Here is a 23,171-nt window from a genome sequence, read left to right as displayed (position 1 = left end):
AACTTGTACTGTGTAAAGCTGCACCTTGGGATTTACGTGCCCTGTGAAGGGGGAGGCAATGTGTGAACTGTGGTTTTTTTCCCAAAACAATGTCGTTTTGAAGCTAGTTAGAGCTCAACCACTGGAGAGCATGGGTGTAAAAGTAAGATAAGCTCCAGGAAAATCTTTGGTATGTTTTAAATACAGAAAGACAGAGAGGATAATCCTGCGAGGGTGTTATATTCTAAATTGGTTGGCTTTTGGCGATGTCCTGGAGAAAAGCAACGTTGTGCTCCGTCTCAAGTTTTTCGTGCCAGTTTCCCACATTCCTCTGAATCATACTGAGTTACACTGCATGGTAGCCTGAAGTTGTCTGCCCCATAAAAATCCAGCTGACAGCAAAATATGTTCCGCATAGAGGCTCTGTAATCATGCAACTACAGAAGTGCTGTACTATATACTTCCTGCTCTTACCTGTGTTGTAAAAATTGCTTTTCTATTTTCAGGCTGTTCCTCAGCACCCTCAGATGTTCTGGGTGGCTTTTGCTGAAGGTCTGAGCCACACGTGCTCCCCTTCTAAGGGACATGGTGACCAAAATGCTTGTCTGCACTGTGAAGTTGGCTCCTGGAACTCGCTGCCCCAGGACATTGCTGGGTTCCAAGGGCGTTTGGAGAGTTCAGGACTGCCTTGGCCACGGGTTACCAGGCTCGGGTGGGTGGCGCAGAGTGAGCCTCCATTTTTTCCAAGCCTCATGTGGGGTTGTTGTTGATCCGTGAAGCTGCCCACCAGTCCAAATCACCTGCTTCAGACTTTGAGATTTGGCGCTCAGGGGTTGCTCTCTATGTGCTAGGAAAATGCCTGTGTGCTGTCTGTGTGCTGGTGGTGCCCCAGAGGGCAGAACCGTGCAGCAGGGTGCCTGCAGGGACTGCTGGGGGTGGGCAGGGGTCCCCAGGGATCTGGCTTGCCCGCGCTGGCAGCTGCCTGGCTACAGTCACAGGCAGCAGGAGCCTCCGGAGAGCAGAGGTTGGCTTTTAATAATGAAACCACCACCAGGCAGTGCCAGTCATGTATCTCGGGGCAGAAAATGCCTTTGAAGCCCCTAGTTGATAGGCACAGCCTGGGGGGTCGCCTGGCTTTCCATCACTTGGCCAGGTTGCTGGCTCTCATCCTCTGCATCAGCCTTTCCTTGTAGCATATTGTGCTTCTCCCTTGCTTCTTTCCAGCTCCCTTTGGATTTTCCCAGCCATCTCTCTGTTTCTGGGGTTGTCTCTTTGTCTTCCTGTGGTTCCTCCTTTTGCTCTTCATTTGCTGCTTTTATTCCCAGTAAGGCCACAGTATCTGTGGTCCCCTCTTGCTGGTCTGCCTACATGACTGTAGCACCGCAGCTTGACTGCCCCGCTCAAACCCAGCACGTTAAAGTGAATTTCTTCCTTCCGCCAGGATTAACACGTACTGTTTGGCGTTCAGATAATACATGCCCCTTCTAGGGGCATGTCTGCCTGGATGTGTACGGGCAGAAGCCAGCAGATTCTCTGGGCTTATTGAATACACGGGTGACTTGATTCAGATATTATACCGCCGTGCTGCTGGTGTCTTCCCTGCTTGGCCCTTCCTTCATCGCCCTGCTGCCTCTGGCCTCGAGCTGTTTTGCCCAGGCAGAAGGGATTAATGTTCACTCTTATGTGTTACGTGCATGTACCTCCAGAGCTAAAAGTGCTTTGTGAAGGTGGTATCACCAGGCCTCTTCTCCTCCTGTTTCCACAAGCTGCAAGATCATACTTTCCTCTCTTTTCTGCAGGTTCCTGGGCTGGTGAAGGTCATCTTGGAGAGCTCACCTTATTTCAAGCTGATCAGCCACCATGCTGTGTGCCGCAAGGTACTGCCTGGCATGCTTGCGACTTTCCGCATCGTTTTCTCCCCTGATGAGAACAAGGTGAGACTGGAGGTCCCGAGAGGTGTGTGCCTTCAGTGGGAGGTGAACCTGCGGGGCTGGGTTCAGAACAGGGCATCTGCTGTGGGTTTTGAGGCACTGTCCTGGTTTCGGTGGCATTGCACTGGATCTGCAGCTGGGGGAAACTTTTCCTGTGGTGAAGATGATGCTGTCATAGGCTGGAGGCTCTTCTATGCTTCAGACTGTGATTATCCTTTGGTGCTGGAACGTTTAATGCCATGTCTGTTGGCTTCAGGGATAAGAGTGCACTGTGTGGTGGGGTGGCCTCTCATGGTGTTGGTTTCTAGTATCTGACTATTGCTGCATAATTACGGGTTTGCTCTGATAATTATAAATACAAAAGCCTGTTTGCATAAATACAAACCTGTTGTTTGGAGGACCCAAAGCTGAGCCTGATCAGAGTGAGGACCACCACCTTTGAAAACTGGAGTTGCTTCTTGAATGCATGGCGTGTTGGCCGCAGTAGTGAGACGGCGGAACGTTCTGTCTGAAGCCGGCACTTTTCTTGCACACCGGTCATAGCCCATGCCGTGCTGCGAGGTTTGCTCTAGGCTGTGGTCAGGCAGCCTGCAGCTGGTCACATCCTGGCTGGCAGCACCATGCGATGCCACCGCAGCAGGGACTGACGAGCTGTGCGTTCCCTCCCTGTGCTTTCCTGGGCGTTTTCAGGGGAAGGCGCACGTGGGACAGTAGGGAAATGGCAGGGAGGGGTGCTGGTAAGGTGTTTAGCCATCGCACCTCTCTACTCGATGTTAGGGGCTTAATTATGATGGAAAACGCTAGGGGAATGGCTAGATCCAGAGAGCTTTCCCCTTTCCCGTCTGGCAACCAGTTCCCTGCCTCACCCTGGGCTGGAGCGAAGGTGATGCTTTTTCATACCCTCTGTGTTCCAGCCTTGCCGCTGTGCTGCCCCTGAGGATACTTGCCCACCTGTGCTCCAGCTGTGATTCTAGGGGAGAAGATGCGCTGTGCTCGTGGCAGGGAGGCAGCCTGGCCCAGACACGCTGAGCTCCAGATGTCTTTAACCAGCAGGAGGCTGGTGTGCTGCAGAGGACTGAGGCATCTGGAGCGCACACAGGAGTGAAGGGGCAGGTAGCATCTGCAGGCAGAGTGTTAGCCTGGAGCCTTTGGGCAGTCACGCTGGTGTGGCTGTGCCTGCGTGCATGGGGCTGTGGTTGCTGTGTCAGCTGGCACCTATTCCCTGCCCCGTGTGCCATGCTTTTGCTCGGAGGTTGGAACATCGGTGCTGTGGCCCTGGCAAGTCTGGCACTGTGCCGTGATGTGAAGGGGCGGCGGTGTTACCTGGAGGCTTGTTAACGCAAAAGGGTTTAGTACCTGGCATGGAAGGGAGGAAGCCCTGCAGGGGAACACAGACAGACAGGCTGACTCTTTACACCAGCACTCTGCTGCCTCTTGGCACAGTTCTTTGCGTGACTTTGTGGGTGATGCAAGGTGAGGGGGTCGCTCTGAGCCAGCTGGTGTTTCTGTGCCAGGCCAGAGGTGCAGGCTCTCTTTGGGCACAGCTGTTCTCTCATCTTCTGTTTGCTGCTTAGATGTAGTTGAACACCCTGTCCTATCCTCAAACAGCATGGCTGTAGCAAACTAGAGAGGAAATGCCCTGTGGTGCCTGGCTCCCCATGCTTGTGAAATGATCTGTTGCTTTGCGGAGGGACTGAGAAATTGTTTTACGTCATTCGTATGGAAGGTTAAAATGATGTTGGCTTAGGGCAGTTCTCCATACTGCCCAAGTGACATAAGAGCTTAATCTCACCGAGGTAGGCTTTGCAGGGGACACTGCTTCCTTTAAAATGTGATTGACTAGTATTCATGAGCATTCATTTTTGGGATGGAAGTAAATCGGTTCCCATGAAGGGCAAAGAGCTGCTCTTCAACTACAGAGAAGCAGCAGAGCAACACATGAACATCACCCCAAATAGAAGTAGGGTGAGGTAACTCCCAGGAACACTCATGTCCAGTACTTTGTCCCTTGTCTTGCCCTTGAACTGGTGAGTGTGTGGCATTAGGGAGCTGTGCCAGCGAGGTCCTCTGCACAGCTTGAGCGACACCCTGGCGGTTTCTGCCGACCTGGGTTTTGTGCTCCTTGCAGGGCATTGGGAGAGGGATGTGGGCTGCTTGGTGAGGAGCACATGGGGACTCTACAGCAGAACCAGAATGTTGTATAAATCGAACTTTTTGTCTCGTACTTGATGGAGTGTGAGTCAGGAAAGTGCCGGAGTGCTGTCGCTCAGCTAGAAATGCATCAGTAGCATGGTCAGGATGTGCAGAGCACCTTGAAAAGCCCTTAGCCAAGAGGCAGGCTTTGGGAGATGGTTCTGTAAAGCCACCTGTGCTGGGCTTGCAGTTGCTTGCCTGCAGAGTATCTGTGTGTTAGTTGTGGAAGGCTCAGGAGTGCTGCCTTTGAATAACTCCTACATCTCTGATACTGCATGATCCACAGGGACTGTGGGTAACCCAGTGAAGTGGGGTCTGGGTCTTCCTGATGAGGAGCCGGTTTGTGTCATTCTCTTGCTTTGAATCTGTTCTTCCCTGGAGTAAGTCTGACTTCAGTGAAGTCACTCCTGATTGAAAGGAGTAAAATTGTGCCTCAGCCCTAAGTAATAGGGCCATGTGAGTTGTTAGTGGCTGAAATGCCACGTAGCCCTTTCTTGGAAAATGAGCAGTTTCCTACTGTCTCGCAGTCATTTGGGAATGTGCCACGTGGTCAGACTGTCAGAAAAGGAATAGCTGACGCGCCTCTTGGTTTATTGGCACTCGTGTTATAAATGAACTGCTAATTTTTCTGCTGGGCAACATTTCCAGTTTGTTACTCTTGCTGCTTCTGATTTGCACGTTTCTGTTTTATGGCTCCATTGTACAGCGTGGGTGTTCTCGTGCCAGCCCCTGTTCCCGTGTGTTCTTGCGTTATGGTCTGACGGCCTCTGCTGAACTGGAAACCATTGTGGCACTGACCGGCAGATAAACAACAGACAGAAATACTTCCATTTGTGCGTCCTTCAGGCTTATTAGTAGTTTATTGTAAAGGAAGAAGGAAGCAAGAAGCACATAAAACCATAGCAGAGCTTATTCTGTGTTGTCCTCTTGCTCTTTTCACTGTAGCAGTGCACTGTTTTCAGGCAGTGCAAGTTCAGTCTGTGAGGTTTGTGAAATTCATTGCTGATGCTCAGTGGAGACTGAATTAATGCACATTGATTACTCTGAAATATGACAGGACGGTGAGTTATTGCATGACTGAAATGAAGTCCTTTAAAATTCAGCCCAGCCCTGCTAGATGTTTTGTTGTGCACAGAAGCTATTCCAAGAATACTTTTAAGATGACTCTTGTGAGGAGGAAAGGGGCAGAAGACCAAGGCAAATGGCGCGGCGCCACAGGAACCTGAAGCCAAGTGACTCATTTCAAAGACTCCTGCGAACCGGCGGCTGAGGGGGGCAGGCGCAGGGGCACCCCCTCTGCTGCGAACGGATCTTCATCCTCTGGTCTCTCCTCTGTTGTCACGGCCCTTATTTTCCAGCCTTTTTTTATATCAGGGTTTCAGCAGGAGCTTTCCCTGCTTGGCTTGCTGTGTTACCTCATGCTACAAGGATCTTTTCTTTGCAAGTTGGCTGCTGCAAGGAATTCAGTGAAGCATTTGGGATAGGTTATGCAGCGAAACTGACATCTGAGTTTGGGGTTCTGGGCAGTTAGGCTTGATATTGCTGCGACAGTAATTACTGTTAGCCTGAGTTTACAAAGAGCCTGAAACAACACCCAAGACGAGCAGCTGCTTCAGTCTCAGTGGGTGCCAGTTCAGACGCCAGTGGTGATACCTGGAAGGCCAGAGCTTGTAATTTACTGCTTGTCACAGGGGAGCACGAGAAGGGGAGCCATCGTACAACTGTCTGTATCTTCCGTGAAACTGAGAGGGGAGTTGTATGCAGGATGAAGTCGTGTTTTCATGAAAACCTATAGCCTGAAGCTGTGTCTAAACACAGCAAACTTTAAAGCATAGATGGGATGCAACCCCTCTGTCATCCAGGCACGTTTATTTAGAAACCTGGTCTTAAACAGTCTGCTAAGGGTTTGCAGTTGCGAAGCAGAACAACATTTTGAACGGGTCTCAACTGTGCCCCTAGGCTGCAAGCAAGTGCGTAGCAGGGTTAGTGCCCTGGTAACACGAGGCAGTGCTGCAGTAGAGACTTTGCAACCTGTTGCCCCCAAGGGAGGGCAATTCAGCTTTCAAAAGCTTAAGGGACCATGGGTTCACAGTGGCACAAACAGCCAGCTTCTGCCTAGCACCCCTCTTGCCTTGGGTTTCCCCCTGTTTGGGCTGGCGCTGCATTCAGCCTGGTGCAGGGTCCCACGTTGGTGGGGTGGTAGAGCGTGGCTGAAGGGTCAGCCCGCTCTGAAGTGCTGAGTCAAGCCTTGCACGGGATGCCATGTCCCACGGTGTCCCTGGAGAGGGGGCTTGGAGCATAATGTGCATCTGCATGAATGGCGAGAGGCATCTTTCTCTCTCAGGGTCGTGGTTGTCTCTGTGAAACCAAATCCTTGTTGCTTTAGCCTTGCCCTCAGGTCCCTGGAGAAATCCCTTGTGCATTGCTGTGCAGGTGGTCCCAGCGCCCCTCACCAGCAACGGAGCTGGGAAGGCTGCCTGTGCTTGCTTTTGGGGGGGATTTATTTCTTGGGCTCTTAATTGCATTGCTGTTGATCCATTTGCTCCTTAGCAATGACAACACCTTGACAATTACTTCCTTTTACTTGCTCCAAGTAGCTCCAGTTGTTGAAGTTCCTTTTTTCTTTATCCTCCTGCTGATCTGAACTTGCATCCTCCTCTGCCTACCTGGCACCTGGAAGAGGGAGCTAAGTAAATATGGCATGCCAAGACTTAATAAGGCAGGTAGCTTTCAATTGGCTTTGCAATGCCTTTGTTACAGTAGTGTGGCCAAAAGAACAACAACAACAAAAGCAAATAACATTCTTCATTTGCTAATGAGTTTCTGAGGATCGAAACAGTGCAGGACGTGAAGTAGCCAGATAATAGGTGCTTTAAATTCATATGGGCTGCCCATAGCTTTTATTTTAGAGGGCTTAGGCTGCAAGATTGAGTACAAAATTGCTAACTCAGAACGACTTGCTGAAGATGAAACGCTTTCCTGAAATGCGGTATTAAATCATGCAGGTTGCTTGCTGCAGTTCCCTTCCTAGTATTTTACCTTCCAAATAGGAAAAGCAAAAGCCCTTCTGCAGTTTCTAGGGTGAATATTTGAGATGTCTAGAAAAGGAGATTATTCTTTTTGTCTTGGATGGGGCAGCATCTGTACTGACAAGCTTAAACCCCAGCTGAGCAGGTGGTAGGCGAGGTGCTGGGTGGTGGGTGAGGCGCTGGCTGTCAGCGCTTGCGTTAGAGCAATAGGTACGTGTCTGTGCCTGGGCTGGCTGCCTTAGGGCCCTTCCAGGAGGGGATGGGGACGGGAGCAGGAAATCCCAGCTGTGGGGGAGTCTGGATCGGTTCTGCTGAAGGGAGTTTGCTGCTGTATGCAATTCCTAAATCATTAAAATCCTAAAGCGCTTGCTGCTTCAACAGTGATAAAAATATCAAATTAATTAAAAGCACTGAGGAAAAAATCAGGGCAGCCAGTGAGTGACGAGAAGCAGAGTTTTTATCAGCTCATCCATAAGAGCGCTGCTGGGGGTAATGGCTCCTGGCCCTATGGCAGCAGATTTACCACTGATTTCAGTGGGGGCAAGGTGATAGTTCCAGCGCAGCGATGCCACGCCATACATCTGGAGACTGCTCTGCTCATCTCTACAGTAACATGATTTTGGTAATTTGATTTGCCTTCCTGCTGCTAAACGCCAGACAGCCGGGGCGCGGGGGGGATTGCCTGGCTCTGTTCTGCAGAAGGCAGTGGCTGGGACTGCACAGCCGGCTTTGCTCTGGTGGGGTGTCTGAGTGTCCCCCGTGTGCAGCTCCCGATGCTGCCTGCCTGGGGTGGGTGTGCTAACCAGGCACGCCGTCACTTACTCCTCTAGAACAGACCTTACAGAGGGGTGTGATTACGGCATCAGCCAGAGCTGTCTCCTGTGCCCCCTGAGGCTGGGTGAGATGTAAAGGGAAACGGAGTTCAGACACAGGAAGAACTAACACCCTTTAATTCTAGCGCAGAGGTGGCATAGGCTGCTGAGGGCAGGGGTGGAACTGTTAGCACTTCTAGGTACTTGTGAAACCTCTCGCAAAAACAGTTTGGGTCTGGAGCTGAGCCAGCTCTGGTGTGGGGAGATGGATCAGGTGGCTTTTGAAGGGTGCGTGTCCCCAGCCTTGGCCCTATAACGCTGTGAGAAGGGGCAGGAAATACAGCCGTACCCTGCACTGCCCTGACGCTGCCGCAATTACCGTGTCCAGCTTGTGAAGTATTTCACCGAAGACTGACCATTGACTATGCATGTGGTGAAGTCCTTTTGAAAGTGTACCTGAGCATCCCCTGCCAAGCTTCAACGAGGTCGCCGCGTTGCTGGCACTGGAGTTAGTGCTGTGGCACAGCTGGGTTCTCAGTGGTGCTTCCAATAGTCTGCAGTGGCGATCGAAGCAGGTTGCGTTAGTGCTGTGATCCCTTGCATGAAGAGACTGTTCTGGTGTCTCAGAATCAAAGCATCAGATAATTGTGGTGCTGCCAGCTTGCTGCAAAAGCAGGTGAATCAATGGGGTTGTTTCTCCTTTGCAAGTTAACGACCCTGTGCAAGTCATGCTACTGGAATGAAAGCTCATGAAGGTAAAAAGTACTGTTGCGTTACTGAATGATACTGCTACAGCCATAGAAAACAGCAGTTTTCCTTCTGCCGTGGGGAAAGTACTAAAAGCATTGTGCCGAGATTGTTTCTTTCCCCGCAGGATTATTTCCACGAGCTCATCTGCATCACAGAAAGGGGAGAAGTTTGCTGTGCCTCTCCGAGCTATAGGTGCCCGAGCTATCCTGGACTTCCCCGACCAGGTGAACTTCTCAGCCTGTCCAGTCAAGTACAGCACCCAGAAAACACTGCTGGTTCGCAACATCGGTAACGGGGCGGCCCGCTACTGCATCAGCCCTCAGAGGTAGGGAGCTCATCTCTTTTTGTGCAAAACACTGTTGTGTGATAATGCAGTTGGTAAACAGCGACAAAAAGGAGCCAGAGCGTGTGAGCTGCTGTACTGCTGCCGTGGCTGGAAATGGGCAGGGCACGTGGGGTTTGCTGTTGATTATAGTGTTTGAAGCATGGCGCAGCCTCTGCTAAAACTCTGCAAGCTGCAGAGTGGAGTTTTATAGTGCAACGGTGTCTTCAGTGCACAGTCGTGCAAGACTGATTCTGTTAGATTGAACGAGCAAATGTAGGAAGGCAGCTGGACTGCCCTCGGGCTGTGTAAGATCCTGCGTGGCAGACGACAGCTCTAGGAGCTCAGTTCCTGAGGACCAAAGGCAGTGTTAAGAAATGGGCAAGCTCTGAGCTGGTGGAAGAGACATTTAAGAATTTATCATCAGCTTTACCAGCAGTTTGTCTATAGTAGCAAGTGCAATCAGAGATGATAGATCAAAGCAACTGGTATTGAGACCCTGACAAAAACCCTGTGGGGTCCAGAACCTGGTTTTCCAGTAGGTTTGATCTGGTCCCTGGGATCCACTATTCTTCATTAGAATGAGCTCTTAAGTGGAGATGAGCTGGCAGCGGCTTCAAACCTGCACTTTAGCCCCAAAGCAGAATGCCGATGGGCGCACAGGCAAAAGGTGCAGCAAATGCCTGGTGCGTGGGTTGGGAGCCTTTTCTAGAGCTTTGTCTCTCTCAGATCTCCTGGAAAGTGCTCTAGCATGCTGTGGTAGCTACCAGCAACCCCCTTGATCTTCAGTACCTTCTGAAATGGTTGTGTGGCCCTATTGGCCAAATATACCCATTCCCTGGGAGGCCACAAGCACGTGGCATTTCGGCAGTCTCCTGGTCAAGCGCCTGATGTGTGCTGTGTCGTGGACAGCCTGTACTGTTCCTCTTGGTCTGAGAAGACAGTCACTGGTTTTCCAGTTTGCTGAACTGGAGAGGGTAATGCGTTTTGGAAACTGCACCTGCAAGGAAACCACTTCAGCTGGCTGGTAGTTAGCTCCGTGTTGCTTGGTCCCAGAGGTTTTGGTGTAGGAGCTGAGGTCCAGAATGCAGCAAAGACGTGCCATCTGCCTTAGTGCACCTGAGTTGCTTCGGTTTCTTCCCCAGGAAAACAGGGGTCAAGAGAAGGCTCTTTGCTCTTTCTCCTGGGAAATGCGAAGGTCCAAGAGGCTTCTACCAAAGCCTGGCAAGGCTGTTGAAGCAGGCTTCCAGGATGCTGTTCAAGCAGGCTGCTTCTTTTCACTGTGGAAATACATAGGCAGGAACTTGTAAATCCCTGTACAGCTTCCCTCTGGGATTTCCAGATCTACTTGTCACCACCAAAACAAGTACCCAGTCGTGTGTAGCATCTCTTGGCAATGTCCTTGCCAACTGTTCTATCGCGTGATACGGCGTACGTTGAATCCTGCTTGATATGGATTTTATGCTGAACTTCACCAATTGAATGTTTCAGTCCTGACTTGCAACAAAGGGATGGGAAGCGTTACGAAAGCTTTATTTCAAACTACACAAGAAAGTACAATTCTGAATAACTGGATTGCGTGTGCGCAGAGATCAAAAGCTGGTAAGATTTCCCATGTCAGCCAAAGGCATCAGTCATCTCTTCCATTTCGTTATGAACTTTTGAAAGCCAGTCTGAAATTTCAAACTGATGATCTTTGAATATAAGCAGCGTTTTATTCTAATTAGGTCGCCCCCACTTTCATTCAGATTTCTTTTTTAAATACTCTGAGGTTCCTGTCTTTCTGCTCTTTTATTTTTTTTTGCTTTAAGTGTTCAGCGAAATGTCATAATGAATTCCTCATTGGGAACTTTCTTAAAGGTTGAGTTCCTCTAATGCCTGTCTGTCTACCATCTGCCTATATATATGCACAGATGTATAAGAAATAATATGAGAAATTTGGGGAACACGTGAAATGGAATTGGGCTGCTGGAGAAGATAAAATCCTAGAATAACTTTGGAAGAGACCTCTGGAGATCATGTGAGCAAACACAGTGCTCAAAGCAAGACCAGTGTCAAAGTTTGATCAGGTGTGCACTCAACACGAAAAGTAAGACCAAGTGATACCAGCCTTCGTCTTTCCTTCTCAAGGCTGTGCAAAGCCATTTATCCCAGCATCTCCCTGTATGTGCTGTGCTCCAGCCCCTAAGCTCCTCTTCTGTAGAAAGGCTTTCGTGCCCACCAGCCTGCACTGCCAGGGATTCTTCCATCCCAAATACAGGTTTTTGCATTTTCCATCCCTCGGCTGCATGCGGTTCTGCTGTGTCCCCTGAATAGCAGCCCAGCCCTCCAGTATCTCGACTGTACTCCCCCAAGCTTGTATCCTCCACTCAAAATCCGAGTGCTCCCCACTCTTGACCAGGTCACCACGTCCCCTTGCAGCCTGGGAGCAGAACAACCACGTTCTCCCTGCGCGATGAGGCCATGGTGTGCCAGGAGTGGTTTCTCCAGCCAGTGCTGGGGACTGCGCTGGGTGACAGTGGGTTCCCTGCTGCTTGTGCTGTGAGCAGTTGCTCAGGTGCCTGCCCCGAGGTCCCAGGTGAGCTCAGTGGCTCCAGCAGCCCCAGCAGAAAAGAACTGGCCTCCCAGCTGGCATGACAAGTTGGCTGGAGAGTCTCACCAATACACTGCTCCACAGGCGAGTAGGTCATTAGCTGTTAATTGTCTTTGAACAACTCTACTTACAGAGGCTTTCGCGGGAGAGACCGTTTTCCTCCTCATGTCAGGGGATTAATTTCCCTGCGTTAGAGGCTGTGACCAAGGCTGCATCATTATTAACGACAGGGGAAGTTTTTAGTTTAATGTCATTGCATTCTTTTGAATGACTCCCGTAATGATTGTTCAGCATCACAAACACTTAAACCTGTGCTTTGGACATTAATGCGTGATGTTTCCTGTCCTGGAGAGCTTAATGTGTAGATACGAGACGCAGTATTTAAGAGTTATGGCATAGGTGGTAGGAGTGCCAGCCTTACAGACTTACATTCAGGACTGTTTTAGTCTCTTCCTATTTAGTGGAGAACTGAAGCAGCTTTAGTGTGTGCTTAACTTTTGCTGAGTACGGATGTAGTGTTGTGTTAAAGCCAACATCAATATCACATAATAGTTTTGTGTGCCGCTATGTGTAAGCATGCGTGCACGTGAGAGGGGGAGGAGGCTTAGTGGAGTAGAAGGGAATGAGAGATCAAAGTTTGCGGACCATCAGCTGGCCTCTGTGTCCTTCATTCTCTCTCTGCACAACTGAGACTTCTTAGTTGCTGCAACTTCTGTCTTCTGGCCTGGGCGAATTCAGGCTCTTGCCCCTTTGCAAGGCAGCTGCAGGCGCCACAGTTTCCTAGTCCAATGCGCCGCTCGTATCACTTCTCTCTGCCTCCTTTCTCAAAATTCCCTTGGCATCAAGTGTAACCTACCAGCTTTCACCTTCAGTGCATTTTTCAGCCCATCTCCAATGCTAACCTTTCCTCTCGGTCAGTACTGCGAGCTCTGCTCTTGCAGCGGGTCACTTCATAAGGACATTCCTTGCCTCTTACAACTTTATCTAAGGACTTGTATGGTGTATTTTACTCCACGGCAGAGCTCTCAAATGAATCCACGGGGCCAGTTCAGCATCCTTCTGCTGTTGCTTGTTCAGAACTCTCCCTTGCCGTGGTATCTACCAGAAAACATGGACACGTTTTGACTCCTCTTTCGTAAAGGGGGTGTGTGTGTGTGTGTGTGGGAACCCTGACACCAAAGCACTCCCCATTATGCAGCTTGGCTCTGTGCCTGTCCTCCCCCTGCATGTCCATACCCAGCTGTTCACTGCATAGTGTAGTAATAAAAAAAAATAACAATAGTATAAATATAAAAAGTCTTTTCCTGCCGTTCTCATTGTTAAGGCTGGTTAGTGAGTTTCTTCTCCACGGCATTCACGGAGATAAATGTCATTCCAGTACATTTCAGTTGAAAATGGTGCCTGGAAGCAGATCTCAGTGCAGCACTGCCTTTTCCTGACGTTACACTGTGCTGTGCTGTGCTGTGGGTTAGAGAGGATCTGTCTGAGAAGGTCCATTTAGGAATGTCCCATTAAGCTCTGGAAGCTCAGGAAATGATCCTACATGGCACAGTGCCAGGAGCCGCCTTGCATCCCTCCCTGCAGTACCCATTATACTACATGGAGGTGTGGGGCTGGAGAGTTACCATGGGATGTACAGGGATGTGACAACAGAGCCTACGTGCAGGGAAAGAGGGAAAGAGAGAGCTTGTGAGATGCTGGCTCTGTGCAGGATTTTTTCAGTATGGAGATGGAGTCTTGGATGCTTTGACCTAACAGACTGTGTTTACTGGAGTGGTTACAGTGCTCGACTTTGGCTTTTATACCATTACCAAAACATTATGTATGCCAAGATTAAGTGATCTTTGGGGTTTTTTTCCTGCAATAGGTCTTAGTTGACAGAGGGGGCAATTCAATCACCAGTAATTTTACTGTCGGTCTTGGGGTTGGAGGCAGCTTTTAATGAAATCAATTCTCACAAACTCAGATGATTTTATAATGCAAATTAAGGCACCAGAGGAGTAAAGGGGTTTTGGTTGTAGAAGAGAAACATATCATGGGACGAAGTATGTTGCAGCCTCGTTGCACGCTGCACTGACTAAACGTATGGTTCCAGGAGGAAAGGCAGCGCGGTAGTCGGGAAAGCCTGAGCCACAGAACTGTCAGTGTTGTTCACTTGTCAGTTGGTTGCTAAATTGTCAGGAGTATTTTGCCCGTGGTATCCTCATGGGATTTAACTTTTGCCCAGCTTGGGGAGCTGATGCCTGGTGAAAGCAAGCAAGATGTAAACGCCAAGGCAGATCACAATGAAATTGCTTACTAATCTGGTGTTGTTCCCTTTCTGAAGGGCAATTACGGGCAAGATCTCAGCAGGTTCTGCTGGGAAGGTCTCCCTCAGATTGGTGCGGCTAGATGAGTTTATACAAGCTGGGGATTGCAAGGCACCGCTGGGAGATCTGGACCTTTGAAAGTTTAGATGTTGTACAACAAAGCAAACGTACAAATGGACGTAGTTGAAAAGCATGTCAGAAGAAGAGCTATTAATAAACCTCCAAACCTTATCTTTCCTGTTTTGTCAGGAGCAGTAGTTATTCATTACAAGGGTAGATCTAACAGGACAAGAATTACCGTAAAGAACAGCTCACAATTAATGGCTAAAAGGCCAAAGTTGAGCCTGCCAGCTTCATCTGTTGGCAGTGGTTTTCATGTGGCTATTAGTGTGTCAGGGACGTTTCCTTAGCATCTCTTATCTGTAGGCTGCAGGGAACAGCTTAGTGATGTGGACTGAAGTTCAGAGTTCAGGTGAAGCACGGACCTTACATCCCTCTGGGTCTTGGAGAAGCAGGTCTACGTGAGGGATACCAAGCTCCTGCTACATCAGGAACCAAGTTGTCCTGTGGGTACAGCGTGGGGTGGGAGGCAGGAGGTGCGGTGTCTGACTTGTGCTCTGTTTCTCCGTCCTGAGAATGAGTCCTGACCTCGGTGGGATCCTCTTCTCTGGTAATTTGAAGATGTGAAGGTATCTACTTTCTCGGGCATCCCCTGAAGTCATCCTCAGGAGTGTCATTCCCATCCCAGCTATCTGAGGGCAGGGGTATGCAGACATGGGGATGGAGTAGGAAGGGCATGGGATGGGAGGTAGTGCTGAAGTGTGGCCCTTAACCGGCAGCTTTTCTGTTCTGGCAATGTTTCTGGTAAAAACAACAAACTAAAAGAGGTGGGGGGGAATTTTTCTGTGCCTTTCCCACAGCAGGCAGTGATCCCCGCCAAGCACCAGCAGAGCCCTGCCCAGTATAACCAGGCACAACCCCCAGCGCAGGTGCAGGGCCATGTAGAGCAGCCCGGTTCTGAGGCTGGCGGCGCCTTGGCTTTCCTCCTCCCTCTCAAAAGCCTCAGGTCCAGCACGTGAACATTGCGGGCCCAATGCTTCCCCGTTAGTCACTGGCGATGTTCTTGCTAGTCGTGATGGGAGCAGGTCAGGCCTCCAATTGCATCAGTGTCTCCTTAACGAGCAGGAACTCCAGCAGTTTCATCAGCTGTCACTGCTTCCATGAGCGAAGCGAAGCTTGCGCATGGCTCCATTTTTTCTCATTATTTCTGTGGGCTGCACTCCCCAATCACTGTAAAACTCTGCAGAAAATATTTTTAAGGTGACAAATTGACCACCAGCAAAGCACTAAATCCAATAACTTTTGCTTTCTAAGTGAGGCTGTACAAGAGCCGCAAAGCCCAGCTGCTGTTATGCAGAAACATGTTGCATCTGACTTTTCCCTGAGCATTAAAGGACTGAATTATGTGTCTGTCAGCTGAGAGCTGTTTACCTGGCGACAAATCATAATTGCTCTTGTTAAATCTAAAGTACACCGACACATTTTCATACTATTTCCCACACATTGCACAGAATTTCTCTAGTAGGCCAAGCAAACAGTTACCAAGCCTGGATTACAACCCAGAGCCCCAGACTGCATTGCTTGTGAATACGCAGAAAACCTCCTGTTGAAGGTGCCTTGATATGCTCCTGCTAGCGGTGCTTCATTTAGCTAGAGATTTAATTGTTCAGGCTGTAAATGGGATACTCCTTTTGTGCCTTGTTTTCTTGTTTCTGTATCACTCTAATCTGCCTTTGCACTCGTACAGATTTTTCTTTGCTTAGAACAGCTTTCATTGAAATGCTGATAAAATGTGCCCTTTCTGAGGCAAACCCAGGATGCTTTCAAGGTAAAAAAAAAAAAAAAAAGAAAGATAGATTAATTCTGCCATTAAAGTCTAATTATTCTCCGGTCATTCAAGAATAAACTTCTGTTCTCCCTGTCTGATTTCCAGGCTGTAATCTCACTGGGACAGGTATTGCCTTGACATTTGCATCTCTTGAGGTTTATAGGTGGCAGGAAAAGACGGATTCCTGAGGAACTCAGTGTCAAGTTGTGCATGCAAATAACTCTTGCCATCTCCGTGCCCTTCAAAAACCCTCCTGCGATCGTATCGCTAGCAGTCAGACTCTTGAGCCTTGCTGCAGAAAACTGGATGCAGGGTATGGGGGAGACGAGGTCATTTTATCGCTTAGGATCTTCTGAGGGCTGGAGCTCTTCAGGAGTTGGGTCGGTGGCTCAGTTCCTGGCCCTGTATGTTCTCTTTTTCTGCTGCTGACTGTGGTTTCTTGGCCCCTTGCTAATACAGGTGAGCTGGAGTGAGCTGGACGGCAGAAGGAACGTAGTCCCCAAAGGTCCCACAATAATCCTGATGTGCCTCTCCGTGTTGCAGCCCTTTCTCTGTTGATCCCTCTGCTGGGACTCTTGGGATTGGCGATGCCATGCAAGTAACGGTGGACTTCCACCCAGAGAAGACTGGTGATTATTCCAGGCCCCTGACAGTTCACTATGACACAGGTAAGGTCTGGGCACTGCATGGTGCCCAGTCTCTGCGTCCTTCAAAACAGAGACCTTTCAAAGCAGAAAAATGTTAAGCTTGCTTTGCAGACTACTTCTAAAACCTTTTCTTTCAAAACCTCTGTATGTTTCGGTGCTTAAGTGAGCAGGTAAGGGGCAAAGGCTGCGTGTGCCCTCGTTCTGTGTGGCTGTGTGGCGGTCTCTCCCTGGGGGATGCTGGTGTCGGCTGGGTGCTCTCCACCCAGCACCCCCCATGACTGCCATCTGCCATCATTCCCTGTTGTCCCGGTCACCTTAATTGCCTCTCCAGGTGTATCTCCCCTGTCCCGGCTTTGCCTCAAAGAAAAGTGACAAATAGTTGGTGTTTAGGGGGCTTCTAAAGTGCATCCCCTCAAGCAGGAATGAGGTTTTTTGGAATCGGGTTTTGCTGGGAGTTGCTGAGTCGGAGGCGGGAGGAACCTTGATTCTCCGTTACGGTGTGCATATGCACGTGTGAAGCTTCATTCCTTGGCGGTGCTATGTTTGAAGCGCGACGTGGGAATGCGTGCCTCTGTCAGACTCGCTCCAATGCCGCTGTCTCTTACACATCTGTCCCCTGCACTGCTTCTACGTTGTTTTGCCGCAGAGCCTTGTTCTTTCTTTTTGCCTTCTCCCACAGCTCACGACATCAGGACTAATGCAGCCAGGACTTGAGGGCTCTTGGGATTTGGCAGGAAGAGCTCGCTGCCTCCCGAGATAGGTGTAACATTTATATTAGGCTAGGAGAAGCTGAGGTCAGGCCACAGAAACACCATCAGCTTTACGCTTCACTGAAGAGTAAGCGGGGAATATCTTTAGGAAAAGGCGCCATGTTAGAATGCTTCTGTCGGCCTTGGCTCAGCAGGGGTGTGTTGTGGTGCCGAACGAGGCGCTTCCTCAGTTGCGTGAAGGCACTTGGCGTGTGTTTCCTCTCGCCTGAGAGGGAGGTTTGGTTTGTCCCTGTTCCTCAGCGTTGGTCCTTGGAAGTGTGGTGTCCTAACCGAGGGGATACTGTGTGCTGCTTTAGCCCGGCAAAGAGCATTTTAGTTGTCTTGGGTTTGTGGAAGTTACAAGTGCTCCTGTATCTTCCAAACACTTATGTAGCCTCACGACTTATTTCAGCTTTGTCTAATGTTTTCCAGTTATTGACATATTCACGGAGAATGGTTGATGCTCACTCAGAGGAGCTTATTGTTTTGGGTAACAGTTTCTAGGACGGGTGACTGAAATATCAGCTAGGGAAGCACAAAAACGTGCCTTATTTGTATGCCTATACAGAATCTATAGGATAAAATTCAGAGGGCTAGAATTTCTCTGGGGCAGATGAGCAGTGACAGTGGAGATTAGGGCCGTAGGGTTTATACTTTGTGACGGAACAGAGTGAGCGAATAATTAGGGCCAGGATCTTCGTGGCTCGCTTTGAAAAACCTGAGAGTCTTGTTCTTACTGAAACAGCTGGTTCCCCCATAGTCAATCTTTGCAAAAGTGATTTGTGTGGGTAGGCCACGGGGATAAACTCTCTGCTGGCTCTGAGATGGGTGTTTTCCCAGGAACACGTGCAGCTCCCTGGGAGATGAACCCAGGATTTCATTCCTGCCTGCCAGTACAATGTTGCAGTTATTTTGAAATAAACTACGAATTGCGAAGGAGAGCAAGGGGATAATGAAGGGATTATCTCTCTAGCTTTGAAGCGTACAGGTAAGTGAAAGGCTGCTGAGATGAATGGCTAAAGTGAAGCAGAAACGTGTAATCAATCAGTCTTTCGAGGTGTGGTGCAGAGTTTATTGCAGGAGTAGTGCAGAGCACCAGACAGCGTTCCCTGACCTCGCGTGGCGAGCCCTGGCTCATGTGTCCGGCACCACGGCAGGCTCCCTGTGACGCGCGTACAGAAAGCAGCCGGGTTGCTCTTTCAGAGCCACCAACAGAGTGTTTATTAAGAAACAGAAGTGCTAAGAGCAAAACAGCAGTTTAAGGTGTTGGGAGGCGTTTCCCTCGCTTGGCTGTGTATCAGTACTGACTTGCTCGCAGGCAGCAGTCGTTCTCAATGGATCACACCCTTCTTAGGGTGACTTACGCAGGATCAGGTGAACATTGCTTAAATTTCTGCTGAAGCTGGGTCAGATCTGTCCCTAGCATTGCTTAAGCAAGCATGGAGCTCTTCCATGTGAACAAGTCACAATTTTTCCCTTAGCGTATGATTTGGTTGATTTAAATTGTGTGTCTTTTGGGCTGGTTAGGAGCACAGGTACTGTCCCCTGGATAGACTGTGTGTGTGGTGGCGGTTCTGTTGCTACAAATTTATGGATGAGTGTGGAGAAAATGTTTGCTGCTATGAGCGTAATGATTTACAATGAAAACTTGTCCTTCAGTGCTTTACATGCCTAAACTCCTCCTTTTCGCCTGTGTACATGTGTCTGGGTGTGAAAAATCCCAGCTCGTACTGAAATGAGGGTGACTTGGGATGTTCTGGGCTCCAGCATATCCCTGTCCAGCACCTTAACATCAGATTATGGTACTTGAAAGGGTTTCTGAAACCTGCGTGCGAAGCACTCGTACAGCTTTGGAAAAGGTTTCAATACCACTGAAAGTCCTGTCGGTCACTTGGCCTTTCCCAGATGACGTTCAGCCCACCCTGTGTGGACCGTGTGGATGTGGGAAAATAAGTTTATGGAGGTAAGTCCTAGTCTCAACCAATCCAGTATTCATAAAGTTTCGATATTCTTTCAGCTGTCAAGTCCTGCTCAAGTGAGATGATGCCCAAGCTGCTTGCCCTGAGTGCTGCTGATTGTACACCAAACCCAGTTTGCTGCAGTAACAACATTTATTGCAGCCTGGCAGCGTAGCACCAGCTTGGTGTGGGAAGGTGAGCTTTGCTCAGGGACACGTGGCTGAGGAGATGCATGACGGGTTCCCAGAGGTGTGCCAGAGGTGCAAAGCAAATCCACCAGTCCAATGCCATCCAAAACAATAACGTCTACGGCAGGTGCTCCATGCAGGTGAAGAAGGCTGCCAGAGACAGGAGGTGCCGGCGAGATGCTTGGAGTTGTGGAAGGAGAATTGCTTCTCTACTCAGAGCTCCCTAAATGCTGACTCACATTAGGCTCCTGTCTCCAACGAGTACTAGTATAGTATGATGGGTGGTCTTCAAGGTGTAGGACCAGATCCTGTGCCTGTATGTGGGTGCCTCCAGTGCCCACTGGCCCTTGTGGCAAGGCGCTACAACACGCTTCTAGCCCAGGGGATCTGTGGTGCGGTATTGAAATTCCTCTGTGCAGTTTTTCCCCATCGGTTGCTGCATCCCTTGGCATCTCTTTGTCAGCACAGAAAACTTCAGTAATTAGCAAAGCACCACTGAGCTTGTGCGTGGCCGACGGACGCTATGTATTGAGATGCTTTTATTGCTGTCAGTAATAAAAGTAGTGATGCGGATGGCTCTCTTTCAGTAGCTCTGTGAGTCTAATGCAGAAGTAAAAGCCTGGGGCAGGATCTCACCCTCTTTGAGGGGGGAGATCAGAACCCATACCCATAGGAGTATTTTAGGAGACAGCACACCCAAGAGGAGGCAGCCCTCAAGCAGAACTGCCTATTCCATTACTCTTCTGTCTCCCCTTGGTTCAGAGCCCCAAAAAGCGGTTTCCCCAGAAGAGAGGTAACGTGTGTGGCTCAGGAGTAGTTCTCGGTGGTTTTAGTCCTGCTGGAAGCCTCCAGCCTTGTGCTAAAAGCCTGCTGAGGAACCGTCTAGGTGTTTGGCAGATGAATACCCTGTTTTCCCTCAACTTCCCACACAGCTTGCAGGAGGGCTGACAGCTGCTGAGCAGGAGCTGTGCTAAAGCAAATCTTGGCTTGTTTGCTGTGGATGGCAGACCCAGGCTCAGAGCATCCTTTGTGGTTCTGCACGCCCAGGGCACAGATGGGGGAGTTCAGCCTCGGCTCCTCAATTGCTTACTTCAAGGGCAGGTAGAAAGTGCGAGCAGGGTCTGATTCTGGCTCCGTGGTTGTTAATCAGAGTGAGTTTTCCTGCGCTGGCTCAGTTCCTGTCCCCGTAGGAAGTGGGTGAAGTCATGTCTCCCCTCCTGAGCCCTGGGCAGCAAAACTTGCTCTGTGCCAGATTCAGGTTATTCCTATATGGCAGGAGGGAGCAGCTAAATAGGCTTCTTCAGTGCAGCACGCTGGGAGCTGGATGTGGGGCGGAGCTTGCCTTGCCCTGGGTCAGGGAGGGGTCTGGCTGCCTTGTTCCCCCGCCGCTGAGCTTTGCTGCCTGGCCCTGGAAGCAGGGGGTCCCCAGCACCGTTTTCTCCCCATTGCTGCTTGCTAGGCGTGGGGCAAATGCCAGCAGCCTCGTAGAATCATAGAATGATGGAGGTTGGAAAAGACCTTGAAGATGACCAAGTCCAACTTAACCCCGGATTGCCAAGCCCACCCGTGTCCCGAAGCACCACATCTGTGTGTTTGTCAAACGCGTCAGGGGTGGTGATTCCAGCCTGCAGCGTGGAGAAGCAAGCCCTGCCGGAGCCGTCTCCTCCCTGGCAGGCTCCCGCCAGCCCCCCAGTCCCGAAGGCTGGCCAGCAGCTGCTGCTTAGGCTGCCCGCACGCGGGGGGCTGCTGCAGGGGGGTTTGGTACTGAGCACCGGAGAGCTACTGGGATGTGTGGTTTGGGTTGGTCAGTAAGCGTGATGAGCTGGCCTCAGATCTTCCCCTTCCTCTAAGCCAGCACCAACACTTGCACGATAGACAAGATCTCCTTAGGGCAACGTAAGCATAAAAAATAATAACAAAAGAATTTCTTGGGTAGATCTGGAAGAACTGGCTGGGGATCACTGTATTTAGTGCGGCAGCAATGCTCAGGGTGGCAGGGGATGTCAGAAGAGGATCTGGGTCTTCTGCCCTACGCAGGACGGCCTGAGCCACTGCCCTGAGATGCCTCTGCCCTTCTCGGTCTAACCACAGGCAGCTTCTCTGTGCTGCAGCAGCCTCTGGAGCTGTGAGTGATAACCGCCAGCTTGAGAAAGCACCGAGGTTTCATCACAAATGGGGGAAAATGAGGCATGAGATCACAGGAAAAATCAAGGCATATGAAACACGATTAATTAGGGAGCTGATGTGGAGCTCTTCAGTCACCTGTGGCACGACAGAGAGTTTGGTGTGGTGTGTTAGAGCCATTTGGGTTTGGTGAAGATGACGGTAACTACAGAACCGGGTGTGCTCGGCTGGCAGCAGGGCAAGCACAGCCTGTGCATCTCGGCCGCGGTGGGAAACTGTGGTAGGGGCTGCATCGCGTTGCAAATGGGCCGAGGGGAATTGTCAGGGGCGTTGCTGACTGCTCAGCTCCTGCACAGATCAGCATGGGGTTCCCAGCCGGGAATGTCGGTGTGTTGGGGTGCTGAATCCCTTTCTTCAGCTGAAATTGATGCTGGGCTTAGCTGGATCAGCTTACGTTGGTAAATGAGGCCACCTCTGCAAGGGCTTGGCGGTGTGTTAGTGGCCACTGTACACACGCAGGAAGCTCATTAAATCCCAGCCCTACGTGTTTATTGATGTTTGAGGCTGAACGAGTAACGGCAGCACGGATGTGCCATCACCTCTGGGCATCTCAGCTACTCGCAAGAGTAAAACATTACCTTGCTGTGATATTAGTCTGTGGTTTTGTGCAGACTTTGGAGAAGACAACCACCTCTGCATGCCTCTCTTCTCTTTCCTTTAAGAACCCCCTTTCTACCGAAGGTCCTGTCATCTTGCCAGGCTGGCACTGCCATCAGTAGCTTCCAGGAACTTGTTTGAAAACAAAATGAAAATCCTATTGGCTTAGCCTCTAGATCAAGCCTTTTTCTTTGTCTTTTCTCTCTGCAAACCCACGGATGGATGTGGATAGGCAGCAGGGTTTAGCTGAGGTTCAGCCCTTGCTGTGTTGCGTTTCACGTTCCTGAGATCACTCAGGTTGCTGAGCCCTCGCGGTTTGTGCTGACTCCAGCCGGAGCGGAGGAGGCTCAGGACTTGCCTGAGCAAACCCTCTGCCTCGCTGCATCTTGACCGGAGCTGTGCCTGTGTCGTGCAGGGTACCAGGGTGGGAATGCCAAAACCATTTCTGGTTTTAACCTTGGTCTGGTGTGAGCGTTCACAGCGGCTCTGATGTCGCAGTGTGTTCGGTTCCTATCGAGCTAAATTCACGGCAACAGCCCCATAGCTTCTGGTGGCCACCGCTGTGTGCCACTGCTGGTCAGGTCTGTAGCTCTTCATCGCCGCGCAATTCTCCGATCCTTCAACACCAGGCAGGCTGGTAGTGGCTTCTTACCAGTGCTGGGAGGTGGGGAAACCTTCTGCTTCCCTAAGCAGCAGCCTCTCTTGGCTCCAAAGCTTTACTGTAGTGCGTGAACTGATGTAATTATTTCCGTTTGTGTTTAGTGCTAGCAGATGCAGACAAACTTGTTTTGTTTGGTGAGTTTTTAAAGATCTTGTTTCCTGTGTTATCCTAAGGTGTAAGCCAGGCTCTGACGCCGTGGTTATTACAAGAGGCTGCTCCAGCTTTTCCTTGGACTGCCAGGCATTTAAGAACTTTGCAAAGGGATTTTCCTTTCTGCTTGCCTCAGGTCGTGGGTGCATGTTGTGCTTTTCTTCCTTCACTTGTGAGAATTCCCAGCAGGATTGGCTAGTTTCTGTTGGACTTTTATGTTCTTGTACGTCT

At 50.1% G+C, this 23,171-nt stretch overlaps 1 pseudogene; it reads left to right on the top strand.

Annotated features, from left to right (window-relative positions):
- Positions 1 to 23,171, top strand: part of LOC130157029 (hydrocephalus-inducing protein homolog) — a 59,488-nt pseudogene that overhangs the window by 4,793 nt on the left and 31,524 nt on the right.

Source organism: Falco biarmicus, chromosome 11 (genome assembly GCF_023638135.1).
Source record: "Falco biarmicus isolate bFalBia1 chromosome 11, bFalBia1.pri, whole genome shotgun sequence".
NCBI classification, from domain to species: Eukaryota; Metazoa; Chordata; class Aves; order Falconiformes; family Falconidae; genus Falco; species Falco biarmicus.
This window is presented reverse-complemented; position numbering and strand designations above follow the sequence as displayed.